The following is an 18,662-nucleotide window of genomic DNA, read 5'->3' as shown; positions in this document are numbered from 1 at the left end:
GTTGACATTGATAGCGATGACATCAAGACATTAAGAACGATGTTCTACCACGTGGGAGACAGCAGACATACTCCAATTATCCACGTCAGTAAAGTTATTGGTGAAAAGGAAAACTGTGTCTTTTATTTTATGAACAAAACACATAGGGAGTTTTTGGCCAAACCAATACAATGAAATCAAAAAACAAAAACAAAAAAAAATGACATGACCGCCACCCTGTGAAGCTCTCCATCTAGAAGAAGAAATGGACAAAGAATCACAATGAGATACACACTCCAAAAGAAAACAGTTCAGGAGAACAGGGGACAAGGGGATCCCTTACACTGGGGGACCACAGAAACTTCCTCGAGGAGGTGATGCTTGGGAGGATATGGCCAATTCGTGCATCCCTTCTCCCCCACCCCCATAAGCAACTTCCCGAGCAATTCTTGGCTACACGGGTGAGAAGCCTGCCCTTTCCATTCTCCAGCCCCTGCTCAGGTGGGTGCGGGGACAGATTGGTAAGCCCTTCCCTCAGCAGATGAAAGAGTGAGAATAAGGTATTTTCCTCTATTGCTCGCACCCCTATATTTCACAAGTGATTCTTTGGGACCTCCTCTCTCTCGGGTTCAGGTAGAGGAAAGCTCCCCCAGCAAACACTGCACTTCCACTCCCACCACCAATGGGTGGGGGTGTCTATCTCAATTATCGGTGCCTCTCGTGGTGGGGGAGAACGAGAGTCCACAGTTTTCAGCTGAGGTCCTGGTGTCAGGTCCTGGGTGGCTGGAAAAGACCCACTCACCAATGGCACCGCCTGGTTCTCATGCCTACCTGCGTGTTGAAGTCACCTGAGCTTTGGTCCCCAGGCTCAGAGATTCTGATGGAAGTGACCTGGGGCAGTGCCTGGCTCTGGGGGTGGGGTGGGGGTTGTTTAAAAACTACCAATGTGTGAAGCAGGGTTTTTTGTGTTTTTTGTGGGGTTTTTTTTCTTGTATTTCTGAAGCATTTAAAACTATTATCTGCTTCCTTCTCCCAGGCTCCTGCAGCTCTCTCCTGGGCTCAGATGTGGTGTGGTTCTGCTTAGCTGACACCTCTCTCTCCACTCCATCCCTGCGTGCGGGGGTGGGTCTCCCTTCTCCTCTTGGCCCCCCAAGTGTAGGTGTCCCCTGGGGTTCTTTCTTCCAATTATCTCTTTGTATCCCTGTTTCCTTGTCTTCCAGAGCTTCGGCTATCTCTTTCTAGCTCCAGTCTCTTTCCCCAAACCCAGACTCACATTTCATTTTCCTCTGGGACATATACCTGGACCTCCAATAAGATTTCCAGAATCTTGCCCTGTGTGTGTCTCAGGGGACTGACTGAGTGCTGGCCTGTGAACCAAAAGGTTGCCAGTTCGATTCCCCAACAGGGCACACGCCTGGGTTGCTGGCCAGGTCCCCAGCGAGGGGCGTGTGTGAGAGGCAGCCATGTGTCACTCACACGTTGATGTTTCTCTGCCTCTCTTTCTCCATTCCCTTCTCTCTAAAAATAAATAAAATCTAAAAAAAAAGAGTTCCAGAATCATTACTTCTGACCATAAAATGCCTTTGTGGAACACTAAGACAACAAGCCACCACAAACTTAGTTGCCTACAGCAGCAGGACTTTATCTTACGGCTCTAAAGGTCAGGAGTCTAGAAGCGGCCTCTCAAGAATTCAGATCAGCGTCAGCCGGGCTCCGGCCCTCGTGGGGGCTCCAGGGCAGAAACGTGTGTTCTTACCTTTCTAGCTTCTGGCGGCTGCTGCATTCCTAGGCTCCTGGCTCCCTTCCATCGCAAACCCTGCAACGGTCTGTTGAGTCTCTTCTGCCTCCCTCTTCCCAATTCAAGGCTCCTCGTGACTACACTGGGTTCATTCACCCACTGCTTCTACGATCAGCTGATGAGCACCTTAATTCCATCCGTAACAATCCCCCTTGTCGTGTAACAGAACACATTCCCTGCATCTGGAGCTTAGGATGGGGGCGTCTTTGGAGGTCATTGTCTCTCCCTTCACCCTAGTACAGTTCTCTGTTATTTCTAGTCTATATCATTGGTCTGTTTCAGGCATCTCCTAGCTGATACCTCTTCTTTCAGTTCCTCCTTAATCTATCCTACAGTGGGCTATGAAATCGGTCTGCCCAAGGACAGTTCAAATAATGCTATTATTTTGCTCAAAAACATGCAGCATATCCCTAAATAACTGCTCAACAATATTGTGTAAAATCATTAACCTTTACTGATACTTTCCCTTTGATTCCCTGCCCCCTCAATTCCAACATCTTCCCTTCCTTCTCAGGCCATAGTCACACCAAGAAATTTATGTGACATTGCGAGTGCATGAATTTATAGATTTCCTACCTATAAATGCACCTATAGAAATATATAGGATGTTTTGGGTATGTCTAATTTTTGTACATAAATAATATTTCACTGTTTACATCTCTCTGCAAGCTGTTTTTATTTTTTAGTGCACATTGCTTTTGAGATATCCACTTGTTCATACACATAAATCTAGTTTATTTTTTAACTGCTGTATAGATTCAATATGATGAGCATATCATATTCTAATTAAAAAAATTTTTAAGTGACTGATTCATTCACACGGTTCAGAAGTGGAAATTACATACAATGGTGCACACGGAGGTCTCTCTCTGCCTTTGTTCCTGTCTATCCCATTCCCGCCTGTCATTCATAAATGAGTTTCTGGCATACCATCCCAGCATTCCACTAGGCAAATACAAGTGTGTATTCTCGTTTTCGGCTCCTTTATTTGGCAAAGGGTAGCACGTTATCTTCATTCTTCTGGATTTTGCTTTTCACTTCCCAGCATGCCCTGAAATCACCACGCAACAATGAGTTTCCTGCTCCAGGGGAGGTGCAGAAACCTAAGCCCCTTCACGTACGGAGTTCCTGGGGCGGCCAGACCTTCCCCGGGACGCACAGCCGTGTAGGGAGCCTCGGCAGTGGGCCGGGTGGCCCGTCGTGTCGTGCGAGAGGAGCTGCCTGTTTTCCAAGGGGGCAATGGCCGCGGTGGCACCTTGCACATTTCCCCAGACTCCTGAGTCTGGGAAACACTGCGCACGAGCGAGGACAAGGACACGAGACAACAGCAAGCAAGCGTCACCCGTGGAAACCGACAGACGGGAGCGGTTCTGACTGGACGTGGCCCGCAGAGCTCGCTCCGCGGAACAAAAGTGACGTCCAGGCGACCACTGACGTCCAAGCCCAGGGCTGCCGCCGCCGGAGAGATGTTTATCAGCCCGCTGGCTGACAGGCGGAGAATCTGAACCCTGCTTGAGACCTGGGAAAGAGTACCTGCGACTTAACGTTGAATGAGTGATAAAGATTGAACTCAGAGTCGATGATGGGCCGCGTCCAGTTTGGCCTCCCAGGAAAAATGCAGAACGTCTCACCGAGTGTCTGCTTCTGGGAGGATCACCTAGCAGGATGTGCTGTGAGCAAGAGCACGAAAGCAGCCCAACTGCGTGGACAGCATAAACCCCCCGCCCTCCCCAGCGCCCAGGTGCTGCTCTCACCTGACGTCAGCTCGTCAGCTCGTCAGCTCTTCCTCGTGTCCAGCTGGTTGCTTCTCTCTCTTTTTTTTTTTAACCCTAACTGTAGCTCAGTGGTTTTTCTAACTCTGACTTCTTTCCTAAAGCAATTCACCTCGCAGCCGCAGGTCTGATGCCCTGTGCTGGAAGAGTCAAGGACTCTAAAGAAAGTTTAAATGATACATAACTGACAAACTCTAAGTCTGAAGTCAGCATTAAATCAAACAAAACAATAAAAAATCCCAACAATCTATCTTGGAGATCTTTCCAAATGAGTTCATAGAGTTTCTTCATTTGTTTTGTTTGTTTGTTTGCACATTGCATTTGTGGGTGGGCCGTAGTCTGTCCGGCCCCCTTCCTATTGAAATAAGGCTGTAATGATGAACATGCATTCATTATTCTATCCTCTTGCACGTGTGTCACTAGGATCCAGTCTCAAAAGCGGGATTGCCGAGTCAGAGGGCAGATGGGCCTGCGATGGTGCCAGATATCGCCCAATTGCCCTTCGGCAGAATCGATCATTGGGTGTTCCATCAGCACGGGGCAGGACAGCGTGCATTTCCACGGGCCTCTCCAAGAGGCGGTGTCGTTGAACGGCTGGGTCTCTGACGATCTGATCGAGGAGACAGTGTCTCAGGGTGGTTTACACTCGCGTCTCAGCATGAGCGAGGAGTGAAGGTTGACACCTTTTCACACTTCAGAGGCATTTGTCTTCTCTTTCCTTTGGACTCTGCTCTCGTACTCCGCCCACTTTTCCCACCGTGTTTTTTCACTTCGTCTTAATGTCTAGCAGCCCTTTATGTAGTGAGTTGGTTAGTGCAGGGATTAAACCTCTTCTGTCTCTAATATGGGTTGCAAGTACGTTTTCTCAGTTTACTATTTGTCCTTGGTTGTGGTTTCTTTTACCTGAAGAGGTTTTAGATTTGTATACAGCCAAACTCAGCACTCTTTCTAATGGCATCTGAATGCTGAGTCACTGTTAGAAAGACCTTCCCAAATTCAAGACTGTGAAACAATTTTACCATTGCAAAGAAAATATCCTCTTATACCCCAGGTGAAAATGGTTTATCGAAAAAAGTATGTTTACTCCACCAAATGGAGATGCCACCTTCGTCACGTGATATGTGGTGGACTCCCTGAGACGGAACTCGGGGCAGGCGGCGCTGTAATGAGCACCTGGACGAGGCTCCTCTTACGCGTGCACTTTCTCTGCGATGCTCGTCGCAGCTTCTCGCACTCGGTTCGGAACCCTAGGCAGCATCTCCGCCCCAGGCTTGGACGCCATTTTGAACAAAATTATCAACAAAAAGCACAAACTGTGAAAAACACGGCACTAAATAGACTGCAAAAGGACACTGTGTGAAGTAAGAGAGCTGAACTGAGAAGGCAAAGTGGACTTCGTTCAACCTCAGCCGGGAACACGTTTGTTGATGACTAAAAGTTTCTCCTGCTCTGCACACGCGCTGTCTGAGAATGGCCAGGAAATCGTCGTCTTGATTTGGGGGTTACAAACAAGTTTTAGTAGGAAGGCAAAGTTGCAAATGTGGAATTCACGAGTAATGAGAATTGAGTGGGTTATATTTTGTTTATTCACCAGTGGATGAACATTTTGTCTGTTTCTACATTTAGGTTATTATGAATAACACTATGGATATTTGCATATAAGCCTTTGCGTAGATATATGCTTTCATTTCTCTTGGGCAGATACCTAGCAGCGGAATTGCCAGGTCATCTGGTTAGTTTATGTTTACCTTTTCAAGAAATTGCCAAACTGTTTTCCAAGGTGGTTGTACCTTTTACAGCCCCACCAGCGGCGTCCGAGGGTTCCAGTTACCCCACACCCTCACTAACAGTCACCATGGCCTGTCTTTTGGTTAGAGCCATGTTCATGGTCGTGAAGTGCTACCTCATTGTTATTTTGATTTCCATTTCCCTAATGACTAATGATTTTGAACTTTTCAGGGGTTTATTCATCATTCATATATCTTTTATGGTGAGATGTGTACTAATTTGCTCATTTTAAAATTGGGTTGTTTTCTTACTGAGTGTCTTCTATATTCTGAATCAAGTCCTTTATCAGATACATGATTTCCAAATATTTTCTGTGGTTTGTCTTTTCATTTATATAGTGGTGTTTTAGGAAGTACAAACATTTTCAATTTTGATTATCTTGTTTATCGATTTTATGTTTTCTGGAATGTGATTTTGGAGTTTTATCTAAGAATGCTTTCTCCAACCCAAAGTCATGAGGATTTTCTCCCATGCTTTTTTTTCTAGAAGTTAGAGTCTATCTTTTAAAGCCCAATGATTCTTTTTAATTTTAAGTATATTTTACTGATTATGTTATTACAGTTGTCCCATTCCCCCCCCCCCATTTCCCTTTACACTGCACCCTGCCTCCCACCAGCAGTCCACCTCCTTAGTTCATGTCCATGGGTCATGCATGTAAGTTCTTTGGCTTCTCCATTTCCCATACTGTTCTTAACTTCCCTCTGTCTATTTTGTACCTACCAGTTATGCTTCTTCTTCCCTGTACCTTTTGCCTGGTTCTCCCCCCGCCCCCTCCCTGCTGATAACCCTCCATGTGATCTCCATTTCTGTGAATCTGTTCTTGTTCTAGTTGTTCCCTTGGTTTGTTTTTGTTTTTGTTTTAGGTTCAGTTGTTGATAGTTGTGAGTTTGTTGCTTTTTAAATTGTTCATAGTTTTAGCCTTCTTATTTTTCTTAAATAAGTCCCTTTAACATTTCCTATAATAGTGGCTTGGTGATGATGAACTCTATTAGCTTTATCTTACTTGGGAAGCACTTTATCTGCCCTTCCATTCTCAATGATAGCTTTGCTGGATAGAGTAATCTAGGTTGTAGGTCCTTGCCTTTCATGACTTGGAATACTTCTTTCCAGCTCCTGCTTGCCTGCAAACTTTTTGAGAAATAAGCCGATAGTCTTATGGGAATTCCTTTGTACATAACTCTCTCCTTTTCTCTTGCTGCTTCTAAGATTCTCTCCTTATCTTTCATCTTGGATAATGTAATTATGATGTGCCTTGGTGTGTGCTTCCTTGGGTCCAACTTCTTTGGGATTCTTTGAGCTTCCTGGACTTCCTGAAAGTCTATTTCCTTTGCCAGATTGTGGAAGTTCTCCTTTATTATTTTTTCAAATAAGTTTTCAATTTCTTTCTCTTCCTCTTCTCTTTCTGGCACCCATATAATTCAGATGTTGGAATGTTTAAAGTTGTCCTGGAGGTTCCTAAGCCTCTCCTCATTTTTCTGAATTCTTGTTTCTTCATTCTATTCTGGTTGAATGTTTCTTTTTTCCTTCTGGTACAAAACATTTATTTGAGTTCCAGTTTCCTTCCTGTCACCGTTGGTTCCCTATGCATTTTCCTTTATTTCACTTTTCATAGCCTTCACTTTTTCCTCTATTTTGTGACCATACTCTACCAATTCTATGAGCATCCTAATACCAGTGTTTTGAACTATGCATCTGATAGGTTGTCTATCTCTTCGTTGTTTAGTTGTATTTTTTCTGGAGCTTCAATATGTTCTTTTATTTGGGCCATTTTTTTTTTTGTCTTGTCTTGTCTCTGTGCCTGTTAAGTAGTAAGGGGCAGAGCCTTAGGTATTTGCCAGGTTGGGGCAATACCCAAGAGGCGCTGTATGTTGGGGAGGGCGCTGTATGTTGGGGAGGGGTCCAAGAGGGAACAGTGCCACTTAGCTCTTGGCCGGTTTTCAGTCACTTCCTCTGCTACCCACAAGTATATTGGGCCCTTCTGGTGCTGATTCCCTGGTAGGTGGGTTTGTTTATGTTCTAGGACCCTGTGGGTCTCTCCAATGAGCTTTCCTGTGAGGTTGGGAGTTTCTCCCGCTGCCACAACATCCACAGGTTTTTTCAGTCAAGGGTTTTGAGGCTTTATTTACCCATGCTGGAACTCTGGTTGTGCAGTCTATCTCGCTCCCCAGTTGTTCCTCCCAGTTTATCTGCACGCAAATGTGGGACTGCTGCTCTGCCAGCTGCAGCCTGTCCTGGTCCTCTAGCCACTACTTTGCTGCGAGTCCTCTCCACCTTGGCTCCCCAACTCTGCCCCTCCTACCTGTCTGGATGAATTCGGCTTCTTTAAATCCTTGGTTGTCGGACTTTCAGACAGTTTGATTTTCCGGCAGTTCTGGGAGTGTTTTGTTTTGGAGGTTAGTTGTGATCCTTCTTGTGGTTGTGCAAGGAGGTAAAGTGTGTCTGCTTAAAGCCCAATGATTTTAGTAGGATATTGTGTTGACCATTATTGAACAAGTTTTCCTAGATTATGATGGGCCAGCCAAAATGTAGACTTTTAATTTTTTTAAGGAAAAACATACTTCAAGTTTTTGCTTATAAATACTTGTATGTTCCATTGTTTTGCTTTTCTCCTTAGAGGACTTAATTATTTTGCATGTCTTCCATTAGTTGTCATTTTCTCTATAATCCTTTTTATATCTTTCTTTTATTGTTTCACCTTTTCTTTTCTCATTTCTAATTTCTATGCCCATAATTGTGCTTTCAGTCACGTTTAGTCTTCCTTGTGCTTCTTATAATTTAGTCACTATGTTCTGAAATTTTTTTTGTCACTCTGTTTCTTGTTTGGTAACCATAACTGGATGCTTCACCCCCTCCAGCCATCTAGCTGTCACCTCCTGTTATCTGGCCATTTCTTTCCTGAGCTTTTTTACTTCTGCTGTGTTTTCCCTTCTTAGATTCCACTGAAGCATTCCACTTCTTAGATTCCACTGAAGCATTGAGTTTCTGAAAGTTCATATTGGGATGGTGGGTAATCATTTTATTTTGCTTTGGGTCAACAATTTTCTGTTGATTTTCTTTGTCCTCAGGAAAATTTTTTTTGCCTTTTTCAAGTTTAAGGAAGAGGTCTGGACTATAGATCTACATTTAGGAGTAATCAGCACACACAAAACATTTAAAGCTATGATACTAGAGCTAGATGAGTGACTAAAGTTACTCAATCTAGGGAGTAACTTTCTATTAAGATTTTGGAAACATGAGCCCTGGGACTCAGTGTTTAGAAGTCAGGATGAGAATGCACTAAAAAATGAGATTCGGAGAGAGCCTGAAACACCGGTGGGGATCTAGTGGAGAGCCCAAGCACCCACTCACAGAGCAGCCACTCTTCTACATTGCCATGAAGTCATGCACAACAAATAGCCTCTTGGGAGAGGAAAAGGGGAAGAACACCCTGAAAGATTAAGCATTAATCTCCAAAGAGGCTAAGTTGACTCTAAAAAGACTTCTTGTTTAATAGAAAGCGACTGAGTTATCCTTAATAATGGGCAAATTTGTGATTTGCCCCTGACATCAAAGGGAATGGGAGCATCAAGATACATTGTAGAAAAATAGAATGCCATATGAGGTCTGCTGGAAAAAGTCCAATCATTGTTAATATAATGAGAACAGTTTGCACAATATCAGTATAACCTGACAGCCAAGGAGAGTGGACTGGAATGCACAAACTATGATGACTTCACTGTACTAGTCTGTGGGGGTGGTACATGCCATTGAATGAGCGTGTGTACTGTGCGACCATCGCATCAAAATGACTGCGCAAGCAGAGCAACAAATCTGTATGAAATTTTGCGTTAAGCTTGAACATTCCTCCATAGAAAGTATTTGGATGATTCAGAAGGTTGCGGCCATGGGCAACTGGTGATTAGCATCTTTATCACGACAATGTGCCTGTGATGGGGGGCTTATGCATCACATCTCATGCAGAGTTTTTTTGTGAAACATCAAATCACCCAGGTGTCTCAGCTCCCCTACAGCCCAGATTTGGCACCCTACGACTTCTGGTTTTTCCTGAAACTAAAACCGCCTTTGAAAGGGAAGAGATTTCAGACAGTTGATGAGATTCAGGAAAATACAACAGGGCAGCTGATGGCCATTGGGAGAACTGTGTGAGGTTCCAAGGTGCCTACTATGAAGGGGACAGAGGTGGCATCATCTTATGTACAATGTTTCTTGTGTCTTGTATTTTCTTCAATAAATCTCTCTATTTTTCATATTATGTGGCTGGATACATTCTGGACAGACCCTCTATGTATTAAACATTTGGGTATAGTGTGCAAAATTTAGATTGTTAGCCCTGGCTGTCATAGCTCAGTGGATTGAGCGCGGGCTGTGAACCAAAGTGTCGCAGGTTCAATTCCCAGTCAGGGTACATGCCTGGGTTGCAGGCCACGGCCCCCAGCAACCACACACTGATGTTTCTCTCTCTCTCTCTCTTTCTCCCTCCCTTCCCTCTCTAAAAATAAATAAATAAAATCTTTTTAAAAATTTAGATTGTTAATTTGATCAACAGTTTGATGAAAGACATCCATGTTCCTCAGACTCTATGGAGCTGAGAGCCCTGGCAGATCCAATTTCCTCCCAGGCCTCAACAGCTTAAACAGAGAGGACATTGTGCCTTTAACGGTTAATCGTCCATCCCAATGCAAACAGCTACCATGTACAGAGCACTTACTCTGTGGGGGAGCAGTTTAATACATCATGTCACTTGATCATCACCGCGATCTTAGGAGATAAGGACTATTATTAGTCCGAGTTTTAGAGATCAGGAAAAAAAATAACCCAGACAAGTAACCTTGATCAAAGCAGTAGAATCCTGATTAAAAACCAAGCTTGGTTATAGCACCTGGACTTTGATTCACACATCACACTGCCTAATCACATTACCTTGAAATTGAGGTTTAATCTACTCAAGGAATCTTGTAGGAAGGAGGGGAGAGGCACATATAAGGCAATCTGTGAGAGACCATCTGAGTTAAGGGTGTTGTAGGTCACATTTTTTAGAAGCATAAAGGCACTGACAAATATATCTTGCTCAAATTTTGTCACTCCTATAATCTGTCCTCCTAAGAAGCAATGGGCAGTGGGACTAGTGCTCTATTTTGGGACTACAAACTAGCACAGAGGCTCCGAAAAGCTAATTAATCTCTTGGCAAATAAATGATCAGCCCCTCAAAGGGTAAGGACGTGCCCTCAAAGTGAGGAAGGAAAGTAGGCCAAGCAGTCCCTGATGCCAAATTTTAGCTTGGCAGTTTTAGATCTAGGAGGAGATGAATGCTAGCTCCTTCACACTTTGGTGAGGGATTTGGTGAGTCAATGTACTCATATTCAATGTGAGTGCAGAGGACAGTATCAAAAGGTGCCCTCCAACAGGTTTTCCCCTCTCAGAACTCATTGGCTTTTTCACATTGTTTGACATCAGTGTTTCACTTGGGGAGAAATCCATTTACCCCAATTTCAGAGGACCTGATTTATGGTGCTAGATGTTCTCAGGCGATTTCTTCACCTATACAAGAGGGACCATAACCCTCAGAATGCATATAGTGTTGCCTAAACCATAGGCGGGCAACTGTTCCTAAACACAGGCTGAACTGAGAGGCTCTCTTACTGTAGTTCACACAAACCCCAGACAAACCACATTGTATTAGGGAGGGGGGCATGTGGAAAATGTTAACTCAGTAAGTCTCCTGTCTCGTGGTAAACATAATCAATTGTTATTGTTCTACTTTGGGTTGCTCTATTCTGTAATGTTTAAAATCTCCACCTTGTCCATCTTTGCCAATCCACATTTAACTCTTCACCATTGAAAAGGTTTATGCTAGGAGAGCTCTGCTACCATTTTGGGTGCTTTGCTCAAAGGTAAAAAGCAATTTAGGTTTATTACTGGTCCTCTGCATGGGTCTAACATTTATATGGGATGTTGGTGGAAAATCGTAATCATTCCACTCTACTTATTTATAAATATCCAGTTTAAGTCCTTATAAAAGTAGGCACTTAATACTCATTAATAGTACCTTACTTAGAATGATACATTTAAGATTCATTTATATTGTCATATTACTAGTTTGTCCCTTATATTTGAGTAGATTTCATTGTATGTATGTACCACCATTTGCTTATCCATTCATCAATAAAAGGGCACTTAGATTGTCTCCAGTTTTTGGATATTATAAAATATTTGTCCAGGTCTTGTGTGAACATGTTTTCATTTCTCTTGGGTAAATATCTGGGAGTGGGATAGCTGGGTCATACAGTAAATATATGATTAATTTTTTAAGAAACAACTGTTTTCCCAAGTGTCCCTACCACTGTGCATTTCCATCAACAATGTTTGGGAATTCTAATTGTTCCATATGCTCAACAGCATTTGCTGTCTTGGGTTTTGATTTGCATTTCCTTGATGAGTAAGGATGAGCATCATTTCTCATGGCATCCGTACATCTTCTATGGTTATCGTTCACTTATGTCAATGTTTTAAAAAATTGGTTTGTCTTGTTGAGTTGTAGTTCTTCATATACTCTGAACATAGTCATTTATCAGAAATGCATTTTGTGTATATTTTCTCCCAGCCTGTGGCTTATCCTTTCATTTTAAGTGCCATCCAGAAAGAAAGAAGGAGCTCCTTCCTTTCGCAACAACATGGATGGAACTGGAAAGTATTACGCTAAGTGAAGTAAGCCAGGCGGTGAAAGACAAATACCATATGGTCTCACATATAAATGGAACCTAATTCACAAAACAAACTGACAAGCAAAACATAGGCAGAGACATTGAAATTGATGACAAACTGACAGTAACCAGAGGGGAGGGGAGAGAGAAGTAACGTGGGAAGAAGGGAAAGGGTTGTAAGTGAACATGAGTGAGGGACCCATGGACAGAGCCAAGGGGTGTGGGAGGTGGGTATGGGTAGGGTGGGGCAAAGTGGTGGTGGGAAAATGAAGACAACTGTATTCCAACATCAATAAAAAAAAGTTTAAAAAAAGTGCCATCCAAAGAGTGTAAGTTTTTATAAATTAAAATTTTTTCTTTTATGGATTGTGCTAAGAAATTTTTGGCCTCACCCAAGATTACAAAGATTTTCTGTTTTCTTCTAAAACTTTTATAATATTACATTTAGAATTGTGATACACTTTGAATTATTTTGCATGTGGTGCAAGGTATGAATCGACAGGTTGAAGTTCTTTTTTTCCTTGTAAAATGAGGTCCAATTATTCCAGCATCATTTATTTCTTTTCACTATATTTTGATAAGGTTTGCATTTAGCAAACACTCTATGTATAGAATCTACGAAAATGAAGGAGACCCACCAGCTTTGGTGTGACAATCCTGTAGCTGGAGATAGGAGGGCAGTTCTGTTTCTTTGACTGGCAAGAAATGTCTAAGTAGTATGCTTCTCACTTCACGGACATGCACCATACCGGACAGCCCAAATTGTCAATGCTCTCTAGCCCAGGATCACCAGGAACATGCCTGTGGTGGAACGAATTGAGCTCATTACTTGTTGCAGCAAGGGGGAACACATACTATGGGAAACCGTGAGGCACGTTAGTAAGAGGGTGTTACAAAGGAGTTCTAGTGAGATTTCGGTTTGTGTTAGGTGATTCGGGGAACTTTGCTCTAAAAATAGATGTTGTCAGAAGCAGGGGTAATTCTATGACTGGGTAGATTAATAAATCTTTATATAGAAAGAGAGAAGACAAGAATGAGACTAAAGCTGCAAGTGATAAAGAAGATAACAGCTACTTGTATTAGTCTGATTTTTCAGTGTGTGTATTCCATCTGGAGGCTTGAATAAGGCTCCTGTTTTTCTCTGTTCAGACATGATCATGAAGTAGTTTTACTTTTGTCTTGATCCATCATGGTCATGCAGGGACCTATTTTTTTTAATGGATTATGCTACTATAGTTGCCCCAGTTTTCTCCCCTTTGCTCCACCCACCCAGCACCCCCCACTCCCTCAGGCAATCCCCCCATCATTGTTCATGTCCATGGGTCAGGCATAGGTTCTTTGGCTACTCATTTCTTCTACTGTACATCCCCATGGCTATTATGTAACTACCTATTTATACTTCTTAATCCCCTCACCTCTTCACCCATTCCCCATACCCCCCTCCAAAAATCTGGTAACCATCAAAATGCTCTCTATATCCATGATTCTGTCTCTGTTCTTGTTTGCTTAGTTTGTTTTTTAGATTCAATTGTTGATAGATATGTATTTGTTGCCATTTTATTGTTCATAGTTTTTATCTTTTTCTTAAATAAGTCCCTTTAACATTTCATATAATAATGGCTTGGTGATGATGAACTCCTTCAGGTTTGTCTTGTCTGGCAATCTCTTTATCTGCCCTTCCATTCTAGATGATATCTTTGCTGGATAGAGTAATCTTGGATATAGGTCCTGGCTTTTCATCTTTGAATACTTCTTGCCAGTCCCTTCTAGCCTGCATTCTTTGGAGAAGTCAGCTGACATTCTTTTAGGAACTCCTTTGTAGATAACTCTGCTTTTCTCTCACTGTTCTTAAGATTCTTGCTTTATCTTTAAACTTTGGCATTTTAATTATGATGTGTCTTGGAGTGGGCGCCTTTGCATCCATCTTTTTGGAAACTCTCTGTGCTTCCTGGACTTGCATGTCTATTTCCTTCACCAAATTAGGGAAGTTTTCTTTCATTATTTTTTCAAATAGATTTCCAATTTCTCGTTCTTTCTCTTCTCCTTCTGGCACCCCTGATGAAAATGTTGGATCACTTGAAATTGTCCCAGAAGCTCCTTACACTATCCTCATTTTTTTTGGATTTTTTCTTCTCATTGTTCTGTTTTGTGTGTGTGTACGTGTGTGCGTGTGTGTGTTTTGCTTCCTTATGTTTCAAATCATTGATTTGATTCTCAGCTTCATCCACTCTACTATTGATTCCCTGTCAATTGTTCTTTTAGTGTATCCTTTGTTTCTGACTGGATCTTTTTTATGCTGTTGGGGTCCTCACTAAGTCCCTTGAACATCCTTATAACCAGTGTTTTGAGCTCTGCACCTGATAGATTACTTAGTCCCATTTTGTTTAGTTCTCTTTCTGGAGTTTTGATCTGTTCTTTCATTTGGGTCATATTTCTTTGTCTCCTCATTTTGACAGCCTCCCTGTGTTTGTTTCTATGTATTAGGTAGAGCTGCTATGACTCCCTGTCTTGGTATCATGGCCTAATGAAGTAGATGTCCTGTAGGGTCCAGTGGCACAGCCTCCCCTATCACCCAAGGTGGGTACTTGAGGTGCACCCCTTGTATGTGGGCTAAGTATACTCTCCTCTTCTAGTTGAGCCTTGATTGCTGTTTGGCAGATCAATGGGAGGGGTTTACTTAGGCCTATCAGTTGTAAGGACTGGCTGTGACCACTGACCACGAATCTTTGCCCTCTGTGGTGGATCAGCTGTGTGTGGGCAGGGTAGTGGTGCACTGATGTGGTCTGTAGTTGTCCACGGGCTCTGGGGTTTCCTGGGTGGTGCAGACCAAGGTCAGCCACTACCTGTGTTTTGCCCGAGGCCGCCCTGCCTGAGCTATAAAGCAGCCTAAGGTGGCTGCTACTTGTGCTGGGCTTAGAGAGTTCCACGTGAACCGAGGCTGGTTGCTGCTAATGCTGGGCCTGGGGCTCCTGAGCAAGAGGTTTTAGGGCTGGGGGCTCACTGAGGCTAGCTATTGCTTGAGAGGATTTATGAAACTGTGAAGCATGAGCCAAGACCAGCCATTCATATGGAAAAGCAGCCTGGCTGGGCCCCTAAGTTGGGTGGCACAAGTCTCTGGGGATCTCCAGGGTGAGGCAAAGTGTTAGCCAGTTGATAGAGTCTCAGATATGGCACTGGCCTGCTGGCTTTATGTGAAAAGGGTTCAGAGAAGGGACAATGGCCTCTGCCCACATGTCTGTCTGGGAAAGCTATCCCCCAAGGCTCCCCTTGATGCCAGACACTTCAGTTTCTCCCTGTATGCTACTGGTGCCTTTCAAGCTGCTACCTGGGTGCTGGAGCTCAGAGGGAGTGAGTCTGATTAAGTCTGTGTATGGGTTCTTTAAGAGGAATTGCTTGGGGCTCCAGCTATTTCTTCTAGCAACTGAATCCCCAGTGAGTTTTCAGTCAGAAATTATGGGCTCTTATCTTTCTGGCCCTGGAACTTCGGGCTTGGGGGCATGGGACTTCTCAATCCTAAAATATCCCTCCTTAATTTTTATCGCCCACATGTGGATGTGGGACCAGCCCATTCCTATCAGTCTGGATGGATGTGGTTTCTTTTAATTCCGTACTGGTCAGTCTTCCATTCAACTGGAACTCTGATGATTCTGAGTGATGGCTGTTGCATATTTTAGTTGTAATTTTGGTGTGGTTATACGAGGAGGCAAGCTGTGTTCATCTATGCCGCCATCTTGACTGGAAGTCAGAGCGACCTTTTCTGATGTTGATGTTCCCTGAAACTGTTCGTGTTCCACAGGAGACCCCAAGGCCCAGCTGTGCCAGGTCAGCTCCCAGAAACACCAAGATCCAGGCTATGGCATCAGGCAAGCTACTCAGTATCGGGGACATCTTTTTCCTTTTTCAGAATATAGTGGCTAAGAACTGAGGCCCTAGTCAGAAAAAATGGTGTCCAATTCCTAGATCTGCTCTTCACTAGCTTGGGCCAGTGAATAAATTATCTACCTTCTCTGTGCCTCAGTTTCCTCATATGAATATGGGGATAATAATAGTACTTGCAACATTATATTGTTGGAAGAAATAAGATAATACATACTAAAACTTGTATTAAATAAATTTTAGTTATTACTGTTATATCACAGAAAAAATTAAGAAGGATATTGGGGCAGAAAAGGAAAAACCAGTAACAGTCCAGGTAATTGAGCCAGGCAAGTCAGAGTAGTGAAAAAGTGAGGACACATTGCCCTGGCTGGTGTAGCTCAGTGGACTGAGCGCGGGCTGTGAACCAAAGCATCGCAGGTTCGATTCCCAGTCAGGGCACATGCCTGGGTTGCAGGCCACGGCCCCCAGAAATTGCACATTGATGTTTCTCTCTCTTTCTTTCTCCCTCCCTTCCCTCTCTAAAAATAAATAAAATAAAATCTTAAAAAGAAAGTGAGGACAGAAAAGCAAAATAATTTACATTGGGTGGTAATCCACATAAAGTTGTTTACTGTCCAGTTTATTTCAAAATGCCAGGTTGATGCATTACATCCATAAAAACCTGGCGAGCCCTGGCTGGGTGGCTCAGTGGGTTGGAATGTTGTCCCATATACCGAAGGTTGCAGGTTTTATTCCTGGAAACCTGGTTGGGGGCACATCTGGAGGCAACCAGTCGATGTTTCTCTCTTTCTCTCTCCCTTCCTCTCTTTCTAAAAATCAATGAAAAATACCCTCGGGTAAGGATTAGAAAAAAATAAGACATGGTGAAACATAGGAAAATGTATGGACCTCACGCTAAGTGAGTTGTCATTTAAATGAGTTCACACAGAAACACTGAGAAGAGCGGATGACAGCCGTTATTGTGCATATGCTAGAAGGTAGATTTGTGTGTTGGGTAGAAGGTTGGACTGGCTTCCCCCTCAATTTCAATGTGCTATCAGCCTATATATGACTTATGTCTTGCTTTCCTGTTTCTGGTTTCCAGCTTGCTTATTTCTGGCCCTTACTTTTTGAACTACCCCACCTTGTTAAGCATGCAATGTCACATCTAATTTCTCTAGTTTTTCAATAATGCAAAAGGCTCTGCGTAACCAACCTTTTGGTGTGTCCAACCTTTTGGCATCTCTGAGCCACACTGGAAGAAGAGTTGTCTTGGGCCACACATGAAATACATTGCTACACATAATCACAAAAACATCCCATAATGTTTTAAGTAAATTTACAATTTTGTGTTGGGCCGCATTCATAGCCAGATCCTGGGCCAGATGCGGCCCGTGGGTCACGGGTTGGACACCCCTGCACTAGAGGAAAACTTAGCCATTTAAGAGATTGGATAATTGATAAAGGCTATATTAAGAATTTGTCCATTAAAAGAAAGTTATTGCCTGAAGGCACTAAGAATTATTTTAAGGCATCATACCGTCTTTCAAAAATAACAGCCAGAAATGAAAGTTTCATTTTAACAACCTAAGAATGGGATTTCAGGCCAGGAATCAAGACCTGAGTGGATTCAATCGATAAAATGAATGGAGCCTGACTTCCGTGCAGCTCCTGCTGCTGCGCCAAGGCGGCCCAGACACAGACAGCATCCCTTTGCAGAAGCCACTCCAGCAAAATCACAGCATTTATGTTCATTTTAGATCTAGGGATGGGTGGACACTGAGTGGTGCTGGTCATTTCATAGGTAAGAATACTGAGGCAATAAGACATGCTTAGTGTCATGATTTTAAGGAATATGGGACCTCTTACACTTGCACTTTTGGAAAGTTCTCGTGAACTCACAACCTGCCCCCCCCCCAACTCCCCTATATCTCTGTTGGTTTATGAGCTGTTTTCAACTCCTACTGTGGATTATGGCTTTAATAACCACAGCAATACAAAATTTCCCAGGATGGCTACAGCTTTGGCAATCACTCATACCCTAATAATGATTACGGTACATTTTCTTGTAGAGCGAAAGTAGTGGAAAGGGAAGGAAGAAAGACTGTAATTGTACACGTCATCACTCTGCCTAGCGTTCACCCTGGAAAGACCAGCCACGAAGGAGAAAGGTTTGTGTGGAACAAGGAAACAGAGCAGGTATACACCTCTTCACATGTGGGGTAAACACAACAATCCGCAGATTCTCCTAATCATCTACATTGTCTTTTAAATCAACAAGATTATTTAATGAGCTCTTTAAGTTCTGAAAAACTAAAATATCTTGACAGTTTCAGCACAATGGTCTAAGTGGATTGGATTCGCTGCTTTGATAAATCAATGAGTAGGCTGAAAGCATTAACCACTCTATGGAAGACCCGGGTTGAAGGCAGAGTCTTCCAGACTTTCCTTGGTTGCCCTTTGCTGAGCCTTGCCGAGTCACTCAGTGGCACCGCCCCGCGTATTTTGCCTTAGAAAGAAAACATCACGAGAGGTCATTTATCAGTTGCTTCACATGTATGTTTTATCTCACTAACTAGATTGTGAAGATCTCACCGTGGCCTAGGAATTCATTTCATAAAGACCTTTCAACCCCAGTACCTTTTGCTTCTCTCAAAAACCTATAACTGACTTACTGTCATCTTCACTCTATAGGTGTGGAAAGAAGCAAAGAAAAGTTAACAGATACCGTTTACGTAGTTCAGCAGCCTCTGCACAGCGTAACA

Source organism: Phyllostomus hastatus, unplaced genomic scaffold (assembly GCF_019186645.2).
Source record: "Phyllostomus hastatus isolate PE091 unplaced genomic scaffold, TTU_PhHast_1.1 phas_scaffold_755, whole genome shotgun sequence".
Lineage (NCBI taxonomy): Eukaryota > Metazoa > Chordata > Mammalia > Chiroptera > Phyllostomidae > Phyllostomus > Phyllostomus hastatus.
Note: the sequence above shows the minus strand (reverse complement) of the source record.